Source organism: Mixophyes fleayi, unplaced genomic scaffold, assembly GCF_038048845.1.
Source record: "Mixophyes fleayi isolate aMixFle1 unplaced genomic scaffold, aMixFle1.hap1 Scaffold_106, whole genome shotgun sequence".
Lineage (NCBI taxonomy): Eukaryota > Metazoa > Chordata > Amphibia > Anura > Limnodynastidae > Mixophyes > Mixophyes fleayi.
In genome coordinates, this window is record NW_027445904.1 from 210,783 (window position 1) to 222,555 (window position 11,773).

Below are 11,773 nucleotides of genomic sequence, written 5' to 3' on the forward strand. Positions count from 1 at the left end.
GGAATAATAAATACATTGTGATGTACTTCTGCACAGAGAATATACATGGTGGCTGGTGTTATAAAGTAAGGGTGATATAAAGAGGCAATACTGTACTTACTAGAATTAAAAAACAACAACTACTATAGAATCAACATGATTGAGTTTCAGAACAGAGGACTGATCCATCCCCAGGAATTTGTCTACATAAACACACCTATGTTCTTTATGAACTTTCCCTACTTGACCTACGACTACTTATCAGAGTCGAGTCTATTAGCATTTTGTTTTAGTAATCCTAAACATTGAATATACAGCAAAACTCTGAGTTACACTGAGAGGAAAAGGCTTGCACCCAACATACAAAAATCCACTATTTAACAATTAACTTTCCTCTACCAGGCTTCTGGAATAAATTAAATATAAGATTAATCAAGATGATTTGGAAACTGTCAACATTAGACCCTACATCTCAATTGCAGATAATAAACATATATGAAAAGGAGCGCGTATTTTCACTTCAACAATCCTAAAACCAAACTGATGTGCAGACAGTTGTAGAACGGCAGGGCACAGATTTCAATGGTTGCTTGCAGAATTCTTACCATGGACATTTACACATTTTACAAAATTCACAGTGCAAGCTAAAAGGTGATATAAACACAAAATGTTGGGATCACACAATGGAAAATGTCTGAAAAATGCTGCAGACAACTTACCTAAAACATGCTATTGCCCATGTGGTTACCAATTCACCATTTCATTTAGTTTTCCAAAACGTATTTTAAATGACAGAATCCGATTGGTCGCTATGTGTTACACCCACTTTTTGCTTAGTTATATGTGCTCCAGTATCCGTTAATACACCCCTCACAAACCAAACAATCCATCCATCATCTGTTACAATGTATCCATAGGTTCAATTTTTGACTCCAGGTGAAAGGACACTGAAACATTACACAAGCAATCTGACAAAATTTATTTTCTTTAAACCAGCAGTGGACGTGCTCGTCACTAGGAAACACCATATCGTTCACTATGACGATGAGCCGGGAGGACTCGAAAAATTGTTGGATTATCTAATTTAGGCATTAACTAACTAAATCCAAAACAGCTTGACATCACATAAATTATATGAACATTAAATATATCCTGAGTCGCTCTGTGCTAAACTTTTTATTAGCTTATTTTCTTTTTAAAATGTCTGAAAATATGTATATAACATTATTTACAAATCATAAATAAAAAACAAAGAGTTAACCAGAAATAACAGTTACAAAAGAAAAAAAAACCTTATGTTCCCAGCAGTGCTAAAAATGTTTCATACAGACTTTATAAAAGGGGATTACAGCTAGTCAAACATGCAGAAGGTGCTTGGTCTGGAATTCTTCATATGTAGGGTGCATGGGTCATTCTTCTACTGTAGGTTAATTTTTAATGACAACACTTTACAGACCCCCCCCCCCACCCACCCCCACTTACTATCATTAATGTCAAATGAGCTGACACAATCATAATTTGAAGAGCAATACTCAATATTAGACAGTTACAACAAGGCAATTACTTGTGGGAGGTTAACGGTGTAGGAATGGTTGGGGGCCAGCCACAACTTCATGTCCAGTTCCAGATTAGCCCTGATTACATGGGTGCGGATAACCTGTCCTCCTATCGTTCAGCTCCAGTAAACGGTAACAATAAAACTATTCACATATACGATCTGTACTAAATAGTATTTGGGATGCTTTTTTTTTCTTTTCTTAAATACACATATACAAAACAGTAGACTGAAAAATCGTGTGCTTTAACGGCAATCTCATGACGTCCATCGAAAGGTTGGTCCACCTCGAGGCATAATACACAGGGGTACTCGTTGTACACAGGTACAAATATGAAAAATGACATACAATGGGGGGAAACACCACAGATGTTAATACGTAGACACGAGACTGTCAAGAAAGTTACTCTGCTGTCGAAGTGTCAATATTCAGAGATTTTTTTTTGTAAAGAGGAGTCAATTAATGATTAATATGGGATTTTAGATGTTCTCCACATATTCTGTAGCAACTAATGTTTCTCCTTTTGACGCTCGACTTAGAACCTCCATCCATTTCATCAGCAGATCGTCATCCTCCGCTCCAAAAAACAAAGTTTGCTGGGAATGGCTTAATTTAAATACGTGTTTTAAATCCACTTTGTCGCTGGCACTCGGTAAACTGACTTCATAGCCGGGCAACGGAATGGCACGCGGAGTTCGTCCATCCTACAAGAAAAGCATTTAAATATAATAGACTGTATTAAAATGTCACTTAAAGCTTAAAATAAACTTTATAGTGTATAATTAACTCTCCAAACAGCCCAGACTTCACCTAATCGATGTCAAGTTGGCAAATACACCATAGAGGTGGATGAAAGTCGATTAGTGTTGAATCATACCAAGGCAGACCCTAATTAAACCATATGCCTAAATATTTACTGTTAGTAGTCCAAGACCACAGCTGTTGAGGAGAGAAAATATATATATTTTATTCTTATGAATAAAGGACAATTGTATTAACACTTATCCGTGCAAATACAAATCTGAATATATCTAGCACAATAGAAATATGCAGCATTGGTTCATATTTTGATCAAAACATTTAAGCTCGCAAACTAACGTCAAGGGTTATCATTTTCTGCGCGTTCCTGTCCATGCTTCTAACATGAAAAGCAGTTAAAATCATGAACACTCAGCTCCCTATGTAAAAGCTTGCTAAGCCTATATAATATTATTTCGTTATGATAATACAGAAGGCAGCTACCACAGTCCCAGTGACGCAGAAGGAATTTTAATCTCCCAGGCAGAGAAAAAAATCCTTCCTGGGAGTCTTACGTCTTTTGCTGGTTGTGATAGATGAGATAGGAAATGACTATATGAAAATTTTTCCACGATGGGTTGAGCTGCTCTTTAACTGAAACTTTCTGTATTCAAGTCTGAATTCAAGGAAATGTAATGTCATTCCGCTCTAGAATAAAGATATTCTGACTATGAATAATTGCTGTTTAATACAGCAGCAGATTCTGCTCTTTCCTAATATCTTGGACTTGTCAACATGCAAAGGAATAATATTATTCTTATTAACAATTATTTACATAGCAATTGGAAAGAAACAGTAATAAAATAAGACTTGGGCCATATTTATGATGCCAGGGGAAAATCTAACGCTGCAAAAATTAGGCTTTAACCAGTTTTATCAATATATTTTTGCTGGGGCAGCTGAGCTCTCATGTGTGCACTGGATTTGGGCTTCTTATTCCAAATTCAGAAGCACAAAATAATAAAGTTTCAAAGTAAAGAAGAAAAAATGTTAAAAAGATTAAAAAATAAATAACTTTATTTAAAAATGTTTTCTTTATTTTGCTAATAAAGCATTTTTTCCTGTACTGTGCCTCTGTTACCACCGCCGGAGGTGGCGGTAGCAATCAGAGGACAGTGGTGGTACATATATCGCTGCTGTACTTGATAAATAGGCTTTTTTACGCTTTGCATGGGGACGCTTTGCTGGAGGCCCCTGGTGAAAGTCTCCATCGGCCAGGGGGGGCTTCATAAATAGCCCAGATATTAAAATCATACTTGCCGACCTTGTGTTCTAGCCCTCCAGGAGATCCAGGAGGAGGGGGTGTGGTGGGGAAGGGGGCGTAAGGAGTGGGTGGATTGCGTCATTTGTTGTGAGGGTGGGGGGGGGGCAAAATGACGCGATTCGTAGCGAATCATGTCATTGAGGCTCGTCGGGGGCAGGATGCGGGAGAATTGCCTGCTCTCCAAGGAGTGCAGCCAAGTATGATTAAAATTAGACTTTTTCCTGAGAAAAGTGCTGAGTTGAGGCTTGATAAATAAGCCCCTGGGTATTAACATACAAAGAGATAAGAGAGTCCTGCTCACAAACTTACACTTTCTAAGCTACTAGAATGAAGGAAGACCCTCAATCCTATCACTGAATGTACCATTGCCCTGCGTGCACACACACTCAGGGAACGTGATCTGGTATAATGAATCTTATCCATCCTCGTGTATTTGTGTACGCAGAGAATAAAAGGGTCAGGCAGTTTTATGGGGATAGGAAACGACAAGAAAGGAAAATAATACACAGAGAGATAAAAAAGTATCATAAAAACCAGAGACAATATGACACAGAGAATATCTGCGGGTTCTGAACTGGCGGCAGATAAATTATGTTTACTCTCCCGACACAGAACCATAAATCTCCATCATCCCCATCCCTCACGTCTTTTGTGAACAGACTTCACAAGCAATAATGGAAATACATATATTTTTAACCCTTTTGCACAGCAGTAACTCTTGGTTCAGTGTCTCGATTTTCTCTACTCGCCACAGCAAATGTATGCTTTGTATGAACCCTTGCTGACTGAAGCAATATTAATGAGAGGAGCCTATCATTCACCACAATCCTGTGACATCACTGAGACATATGTTATGTTAATGGTTAATATGTGGCTCTACATTTTATGTGTCACTAGCAATACAGTCTGTGGCAGCTGGGGTAAAGCTAGGTCCTGCCACCAAACTAAGTGCCCTGGCTGCTGTTTTTATATTATTTTTCAAGATTTCATTTAATCTATAAATACTTATTTGACATACTTAACCAGGCTCCAAAACCAGTATATTTATAATTCAGAAATGTCTGTTTTAATTATGTGACTTGTAACGCTATACCTATATCATCATCACCATTTATTTATATAGCGCCACTGATTCCGCAGCGCTGTACAGAGAACTCATTCGCATCAGTCCCTGCCCCATTGGCGCTTACAGTCTAAATTCCCTAACATACACAGACAGAGAGAGACTAGGGTCAATTAGATAGCAGCCAATTAACCTACTAGTATGTTTTTGGAATGTGAGAGGAAATCAGAGCACCTGGAGGAAACCCACGCAAACACGGCGAGAACATACAAACTCCACACAGATAAGGCCATGGTCGGGAATTGAACTCATGACCCCAGTGCTGTGAGACAGAAGTGCTAACCACTTAGCCACCTTGCTGCCCCATATATACCTATATATATCTATGTGTGGCGGGACAGACTGTGAATGTGGTTAGATTCTTGGAGCTGGGCCCATAGGCTTTACCTCTAATAGGGTAAGTCTGCACCTTGACATGCTTAAGAGATATTACCTCAACTTCCTCTTCAAGAGCCTTTTATAGGTATTCCTCTCGTAAATCTCAATGGGAACACTGAAACAATAGTCCCAAATCCACCCAGGTTGTGTGCTGTCCAGTCCACATACACCCCCCTCCAATGGATCTTTCACTCCCCCAAATTGAGAAGAAATGCCCATTTTTATTGGCGGAAAGCAGGACAGTTGGGAGGTATGCCCACAGGTCAAGTTTTGAAGATGTATATTAATTTAGCCAGTAAAAATTAAAAAAAAAAAATGCTCAATTGTAGCTTGCGGCATAAACTTCACAACAAAGTTGAGAAACCTCTCCCCAATTACTGGAAATGTAATATTAATACCACTGGACTACTGAGTTTCCCAGCCCTCGGTGGTTGCTGAAAGCAGCGATGAAAGTTAAGCTTTTACCCGATTGGACGGCCGCCTGTCCAATATGCAGTCATGGGTCAGCTCCTGTCCTAACTAGATGGCTTATACCTAATTCAAAATCTTCTAGTCTGTCACCTAGGAAACTGAAGCCTGCATTTTTATATCTTGTATATATCTTAAGTAAAGAGGCTTACTATAAATGCATGCATGGATTTGTGAAACTGTTTATTCCTAAAAAAAATAAAAAATGTTTAAAAGCTCAAACTAAACAGTTTTAAATAAATGAATATAAAAGCAACAAGCCACATCTGCACTGCTGGAAATGACTGTATGATAAAATGTTTAATCTCTTTCAGGTCCAGCTGTATAACAGATATACCTGTGTACTTATTCCTTACGTTATGAAAAGTACATTAGCACAATCGCACGTTTTATTCTCACATCGGTTGAAATGGCATTTATATGATCACCTTGGGAAGGATGCAAATGGAAGAGCTGAAACGCGTGAGGTAATTTGTACGCTGCGTCTCGCTCTCTTGTTCTGAGGGAACATAAAGTTTATGAGTGCTGGAGAGACTCCTACTGTGGAATGTAGGTTGGAGCAGAGTAATTAAACTGCTATTTTCTTAGGATACAATATTTATATAGGAGCAGGGTAAAAAGCCAGATGGTTCTGAATCCTTGAGATGTTATGTGAATACAGATATATGCTGGTAAAATATATATAGATATTTGAAAGCTTTTGCATTGCTTTAAGCAAATGTATTACAATCACATGATATAGATTTCCCCTCTAGAGAGGACATATTGGGGACACGTCATGCACCCCATTATTATTATTAATCTGTACTTGTACAATATGAAATATATTATACTATGAACTGAAGAATTGGAACGCCTGAGACTATGGACAAGTTAAACTGGGCCCTTACTTCTGGTAATCAATAACAAAACAAACAGGGGAGGGTCTATACATTTTGAATTTGCAGAAAATCCCTTTCAAGTCGCTGAAAAGAAAAACTAAAAACGTACCTTTCAATGTACCAGACAAGGAGACGCGTTTTATTTATTTTTTTCTATCCCAATCCTTTCTAAAACTGTAAACTGAGAACAAAGCGCAACTGCGGTTTATGACCGTGTGAAGCCAATAACCAGGATTCTACTTGGAATGTACGTACAGCACCAAGGTTCTAAATGGAATACTGAGCCTGTGTCTGCTCTGTAACTTCTCATGAGACAGTGAGGAGGAACTAGGAGAAGATCGAGCCAGGACACTCCAACTAGCAAATCCGAGAGGGACCATTATAAAACAGACAAGTGGTCACCATGATAAGCCAATTGCCACTTTTGGTACCTGATCTATATTGTAAATAGAATCCTGTTTATTCACTGCACAACACCTACATACGATTCATTCTCACTAACGTACTCCGTTATTTTAATATTTCAAAACCTGTGGGGCACACTATGGGGCATATTTATTAATTTAACCCGTTAATTATCTGTCACGATGACAGATGATTTTCGGGCCCATTTAAGAAAACATCCTCTCGAGACAGCGCTTTCGATAGGAGGCTGTCCCTGCGATGACTTTACTTACCTTAAAATTCCGGTTACTATCGCAAAGCCACCTTTGTGATAGCAGAGGGAAGAGCAGGTTAGCTGCGGTGAGAGATCCATAGATCCCTCTACCGCAATGCTCACCTCATAGGCTTCAATGACTAATGCCATCCATGGCGTTAGCCAGAGGAGACTAGCTCCAAAAATATTTGATTTTCAGAACTTGGTAAATCACACAAAATAGCTTTCCCTGTAGGGACTGCTTTTACGTACGAAGACAGTGGGACTAATATCTGCTGCAATCCTATTTTAACAGATAAGAATGATACCTAATAATGCGGTTATCCCCAAAAACTGCAGTTTTCGGGGAATTTTCAGCTTCTTTAATAGGCCCCTATGTTATTATAGTTTTACAGTTAATCACAGCAGAATCTGATGATCAATGAATCATCTTCACTAATCATTACACCATGGATTACTTATGAACCCCAAAATCAGCTCTGTCTTGTGTTCTCTTTAACCCTTCCCTTCTAATCTCTTTTAGTATTACTAAAACCTCTTTCAATTTTGGTTTTCTGTTCAAAGCCCATTACACCTAAAATATAAGTTCAATGAATATGAACCGGCTTCTTTTTCAAATTTACAAATGCATGTGTACATTCTTTCCTTTCCTACGACGAGTTATGATAACATATTACCTAACCCTGTTATATACATCTCTATAAATTGTTGTCCTCAGATATTGGTCATTTGGGGATCATAGAGGCCGATTGGGTTATCAGTGAATTTACTGAGGGGAAGTCTGGTGCACACAGGAAAAAGTTCCCCCACATGATGAAAACCTCATCACAAATTTATTCATATCTGATAAACTCCTAAAATTTCTGGATTTATAACAATCAATGTTATTGGTAGCTTTCCTATGAAAAGCCAGAACACGATGAGCTTCAGGCTGCAATAAAGTGAAAAAAAATTCATTCATTCTCACCTCTTTGCAAATCCTTACACTGGCTCCCTGTGTCCCCCAGAATCAAGTTCAAATTACTCATCCTTACCTACAAACCCTCAACACCACTACCCCTGCATACATCTCAAATCTCATAACAAAATACTCTCCTTCCTGCCCTCTTAGATCTACCTCTTACCTACACCTTGTCTCGTCTCTGGTAACCACCTCTCACTCCCACCTACAAGACTTCTCCCGTGCTGCTCCCCTCTTATGGAATTCCCTACCACGCTCAATCAGACTTTCCCACATCCTTCAAATCTTTAGATGCTCTTTGAAAACCCATCTCTTTTTTAGAGGTGACCTTATCCTTGATAACACTATGCACACTAATACACCCTCACAACTGTCCCAATCTCCACTCTGAACCACACTCGCTTCCTCTTGTTTCAGTTGTGCCCTCTTCTACTTAGAATGTAAGCTCTGCAATGATCAGGGTCCTTCATACCCTTTGTTTTCATGTCTGCATTTATGTTGTGTACTTTGTATGTCCTTGTTTTATGTATCTACTATTTTCCCTACTGTACGGCGCTGCGGAGCACTGTGGCACCATACAAAGCTATAATAATAAAAATAAAAATATTTTGCTTAATGAAAAACCCATCTGAATAAATAATTCATAGATTTGCTTTATTTAGTAGTCTATACAAATAACAACCCACTAACCTTAGATTTGGAGACACATTTTACCTAACTCATGAAAAACGTAAATGCATTTTAATGATAAATCTTATGCCCAATTGTACAGCGCTACGGAATTTGCTGGCGCTATGTAAATAAATATTGATGATGACGATGAGACCAGTCTGTTACAGCAGCCGTGCAGCCAGGCTTTTGACGGAACAGTCACACTGTTTGCTTTCTGTATCCCCAAATATTGATCATTATACAATACTGTAATAATTCTGCAGAAAATATAACACATTTGAAGTTCATTAAAACTTTGCTAATTCCCATAAACCTTCTGACCACAAAAACCTGATAATAATGTAAATGTTAGTTTCCCCTTCTGCTAGATAAACTGTAAACACAATGAGGATTTGCTGGCTAATGATTGATTGATTGATTGATTGATTGATTGACTGGTTAGTGAGTGGATGGACTTAGAAAATGACTAAATATATATTAATATGCAAACGATTTAGTAAATATCATATGTAGGTACAGTACAGTATGGAAGCAGAAGAGATCAGCTATAATGCAACAAAATTTCACGTGGATGGAGATTTGTTGCAGAACACGCAGAGATGCGAAGTCCCTACAATACAATATCGAGTTCTGTTAAATGTTCATGTCTCTAACTGTAGATTTCTACTTAACAGAATTAATGAAATTCTATGGGGAAGATTCAATTGCAGAGGATGTGCCACCCAAATGAGCGGAGATTTCTGTCAAATCTCCACCATAAGGTGTCTCGTGGACGTTCCTAATTGAATCTCCCCCTATGAATTGAGCTGCAACGGTGACAATCAATTCACTGTGCAGTGTGGTCTGGTTGGAGTAAGACTGAACACTCAACTTTACTAAACTGCGGGTTTGAAAAAGTGGAGATGTTACCTATAGCAACCAATCAGATTCTAGTTGTCATTTTGTAGAATGTACCAAAAAAATGAAAGCTAGAATCTGATTGGTTGCTATAGGCAACATCTCCACTTTTTCAAACCCGCAGTTTAGTGAATATACCCCCAGGACTCTGAACATTCAATTTCATAGCCAAACGCAGAATGAGGCAAATATTTTGGGGAGCAGTTTTGAAAATTATGCCCATCTCTCGCAGGTATATAAAAACAACTTATTTATTAATTCTGCGTACAATGTACGTATACCATATATAAATCATTACTTACATAAAACAGTGTAAAGTATTTTGCAGTGCTCATTGCTCTAAGGAGAGGAACCAGAGCACCACACAAGCTGTATTTTAGCCACTGTTTGTGGTATTAGTTATACCTGTCACATAGTGTGGAGGCAGAATGTCTATAACGTCACTAGGAACAGGGGGATTTAGTTGCCAAGGATATTGGGTTTAGTCTACAACATGACTGCCTGCACTGAGTGCAGACAACAGGTAGACTTTAGGTGACTGACATACTATACCTCTAGGGGCGCTGTTGAGGCGGAGATTAGGTGAGGGTACATTATAAAGACATGAGTGACGCTTACCTGACTGCACCCCTGGAGGTACATAACGAGAGGCTCACTCTTCGGGACATAAGACCACATTTTGTGCCAGGTCTTCCCCTTCTCCAGGATCAGGAGGCTGCTGCTCATCACGCTGCTATCTGGAGTCAGGGAAATCTGTCTCTAGAATCATAGAGAAAATAAACACTGTGCCCGTTTGCCAGGGAGATGAATCTCAAGTACATAAAACTGATCTCATATCAATTTTATAATGCTTTTAATGTGCTACATTGATCCATATTAAAGTCCCTCAATGAAGGATTAATCAAGTGACATAGTTAATTATATTAGAACAGACCGCAATAAAGTAACACAGTGCTTACCCATGCCTTACAGTAAAACGTTATAATGGAACTATGTAATGATGAATAAACTCAGCATAATCGATAGAACAATAAAATAATACATCTTGGAGGAGGGTGGGATGAATGACAATACAATAAAACAGTAGTAGTTACAGTTAAAGGGATGTTCACTTTGATTTATAATTTAACCATCATCACAACCCCCCCACATCAACACACCCCGGTATTACTGCCGGTTTTGCAGTGGTCTCTGCACAGGATGGTGACAGTTTAAAAGAACCAGCATCCCCCAAAGAGTAGTCTCCAGAAGAAGGCCGAGATGCTTTTACCCTCGGCCTATGGCATTGAGAGGAAGCAGGATGAGGGGCAGCACTGGATTGGTATCGCGGGTGGCAAAAAAAAACAGAGGCAAACTTGAACCCCTACAATCTATTTTGTACGCAGCAGCTAGATTGATTTTCCTTGCTAACCGTTCTTCCTCTGCTGAGCCACTCTGTCAGTCTCTACATTGGCTGCCTGTATTTCAACGAATCCAATATAAAATTCTTCTACTAACATACAGGGCTGTCAACAAAATTGCACCGACATACATCTCCTCACTTGTCTCAAAATATCTACCTACTCGACACTTCCGTTCTGCACAAGATCTGCGTCTCTCTTCCACTCTCATCACATCCTTCCATTCCCGGTTACAGGACTTTTTCCGGGCTGCACACACTTTGTGGAATTCCCTCCCTCGAACAGTAAGACTTTCCTCTAGTCTTCAAACCTTCAAGTGTTCTCTGAAAACCCACCTCTTCAGACAAGCTTATTATATTCCTCAGCCACCATCTTAATCTCCCCTATTACCATCCTCTATACAGCCAATTCAAGACAACAACAATCTGAACAACATTGGTACACACACAGCCCACTCAATACTTTTACCTTTGCATTCTAGCTGGTCCAGTGTGCAATATGTTGTAGCACATGCCCTTGTGTTCAAACTCCCATTGTCCCATAGATTGTAAGCTTGTGAGCAGGGTCCTCTTACCTCTCTGTATGTATTACCCAGTATTGTTTTATTAATATCTGTTCCCAATTGTAAAGCGCTACAGAATTCACTGGTGCTATATAAATAAATGATGATGATGATGAGGCAGCCTCTTATCCTGCACAGTTTCAGTACCATGGATAAATCTCCAAAAGTATGAAAGA

At 39.0% G+C, this 11,773-nt stretch overlaps 1 long non-coding RNA gene across 1 annotated transcript; it reads right to left on the reverse strand.

Annotated features, from left to right (window-relative positions):
* Positions 1-934: 934 nt before the first annotated feature.
* On the reverse strand, positions 935-11,284 carry LOC142112145 (uncharacterized). The gene is made up of 2 exons (XR_012681175.1): positions 10,254-11,284; positions 935-2,239 (listed from the first exon to the last, which is right to left on the reverse strand). It is a non-coding gene; the product is annotated as an uncharacterized LOC142112145 (long non-coding RNA).
* Between the last annotated feature and the right edge of the window lie 489 nt (positions 11,285-11,773).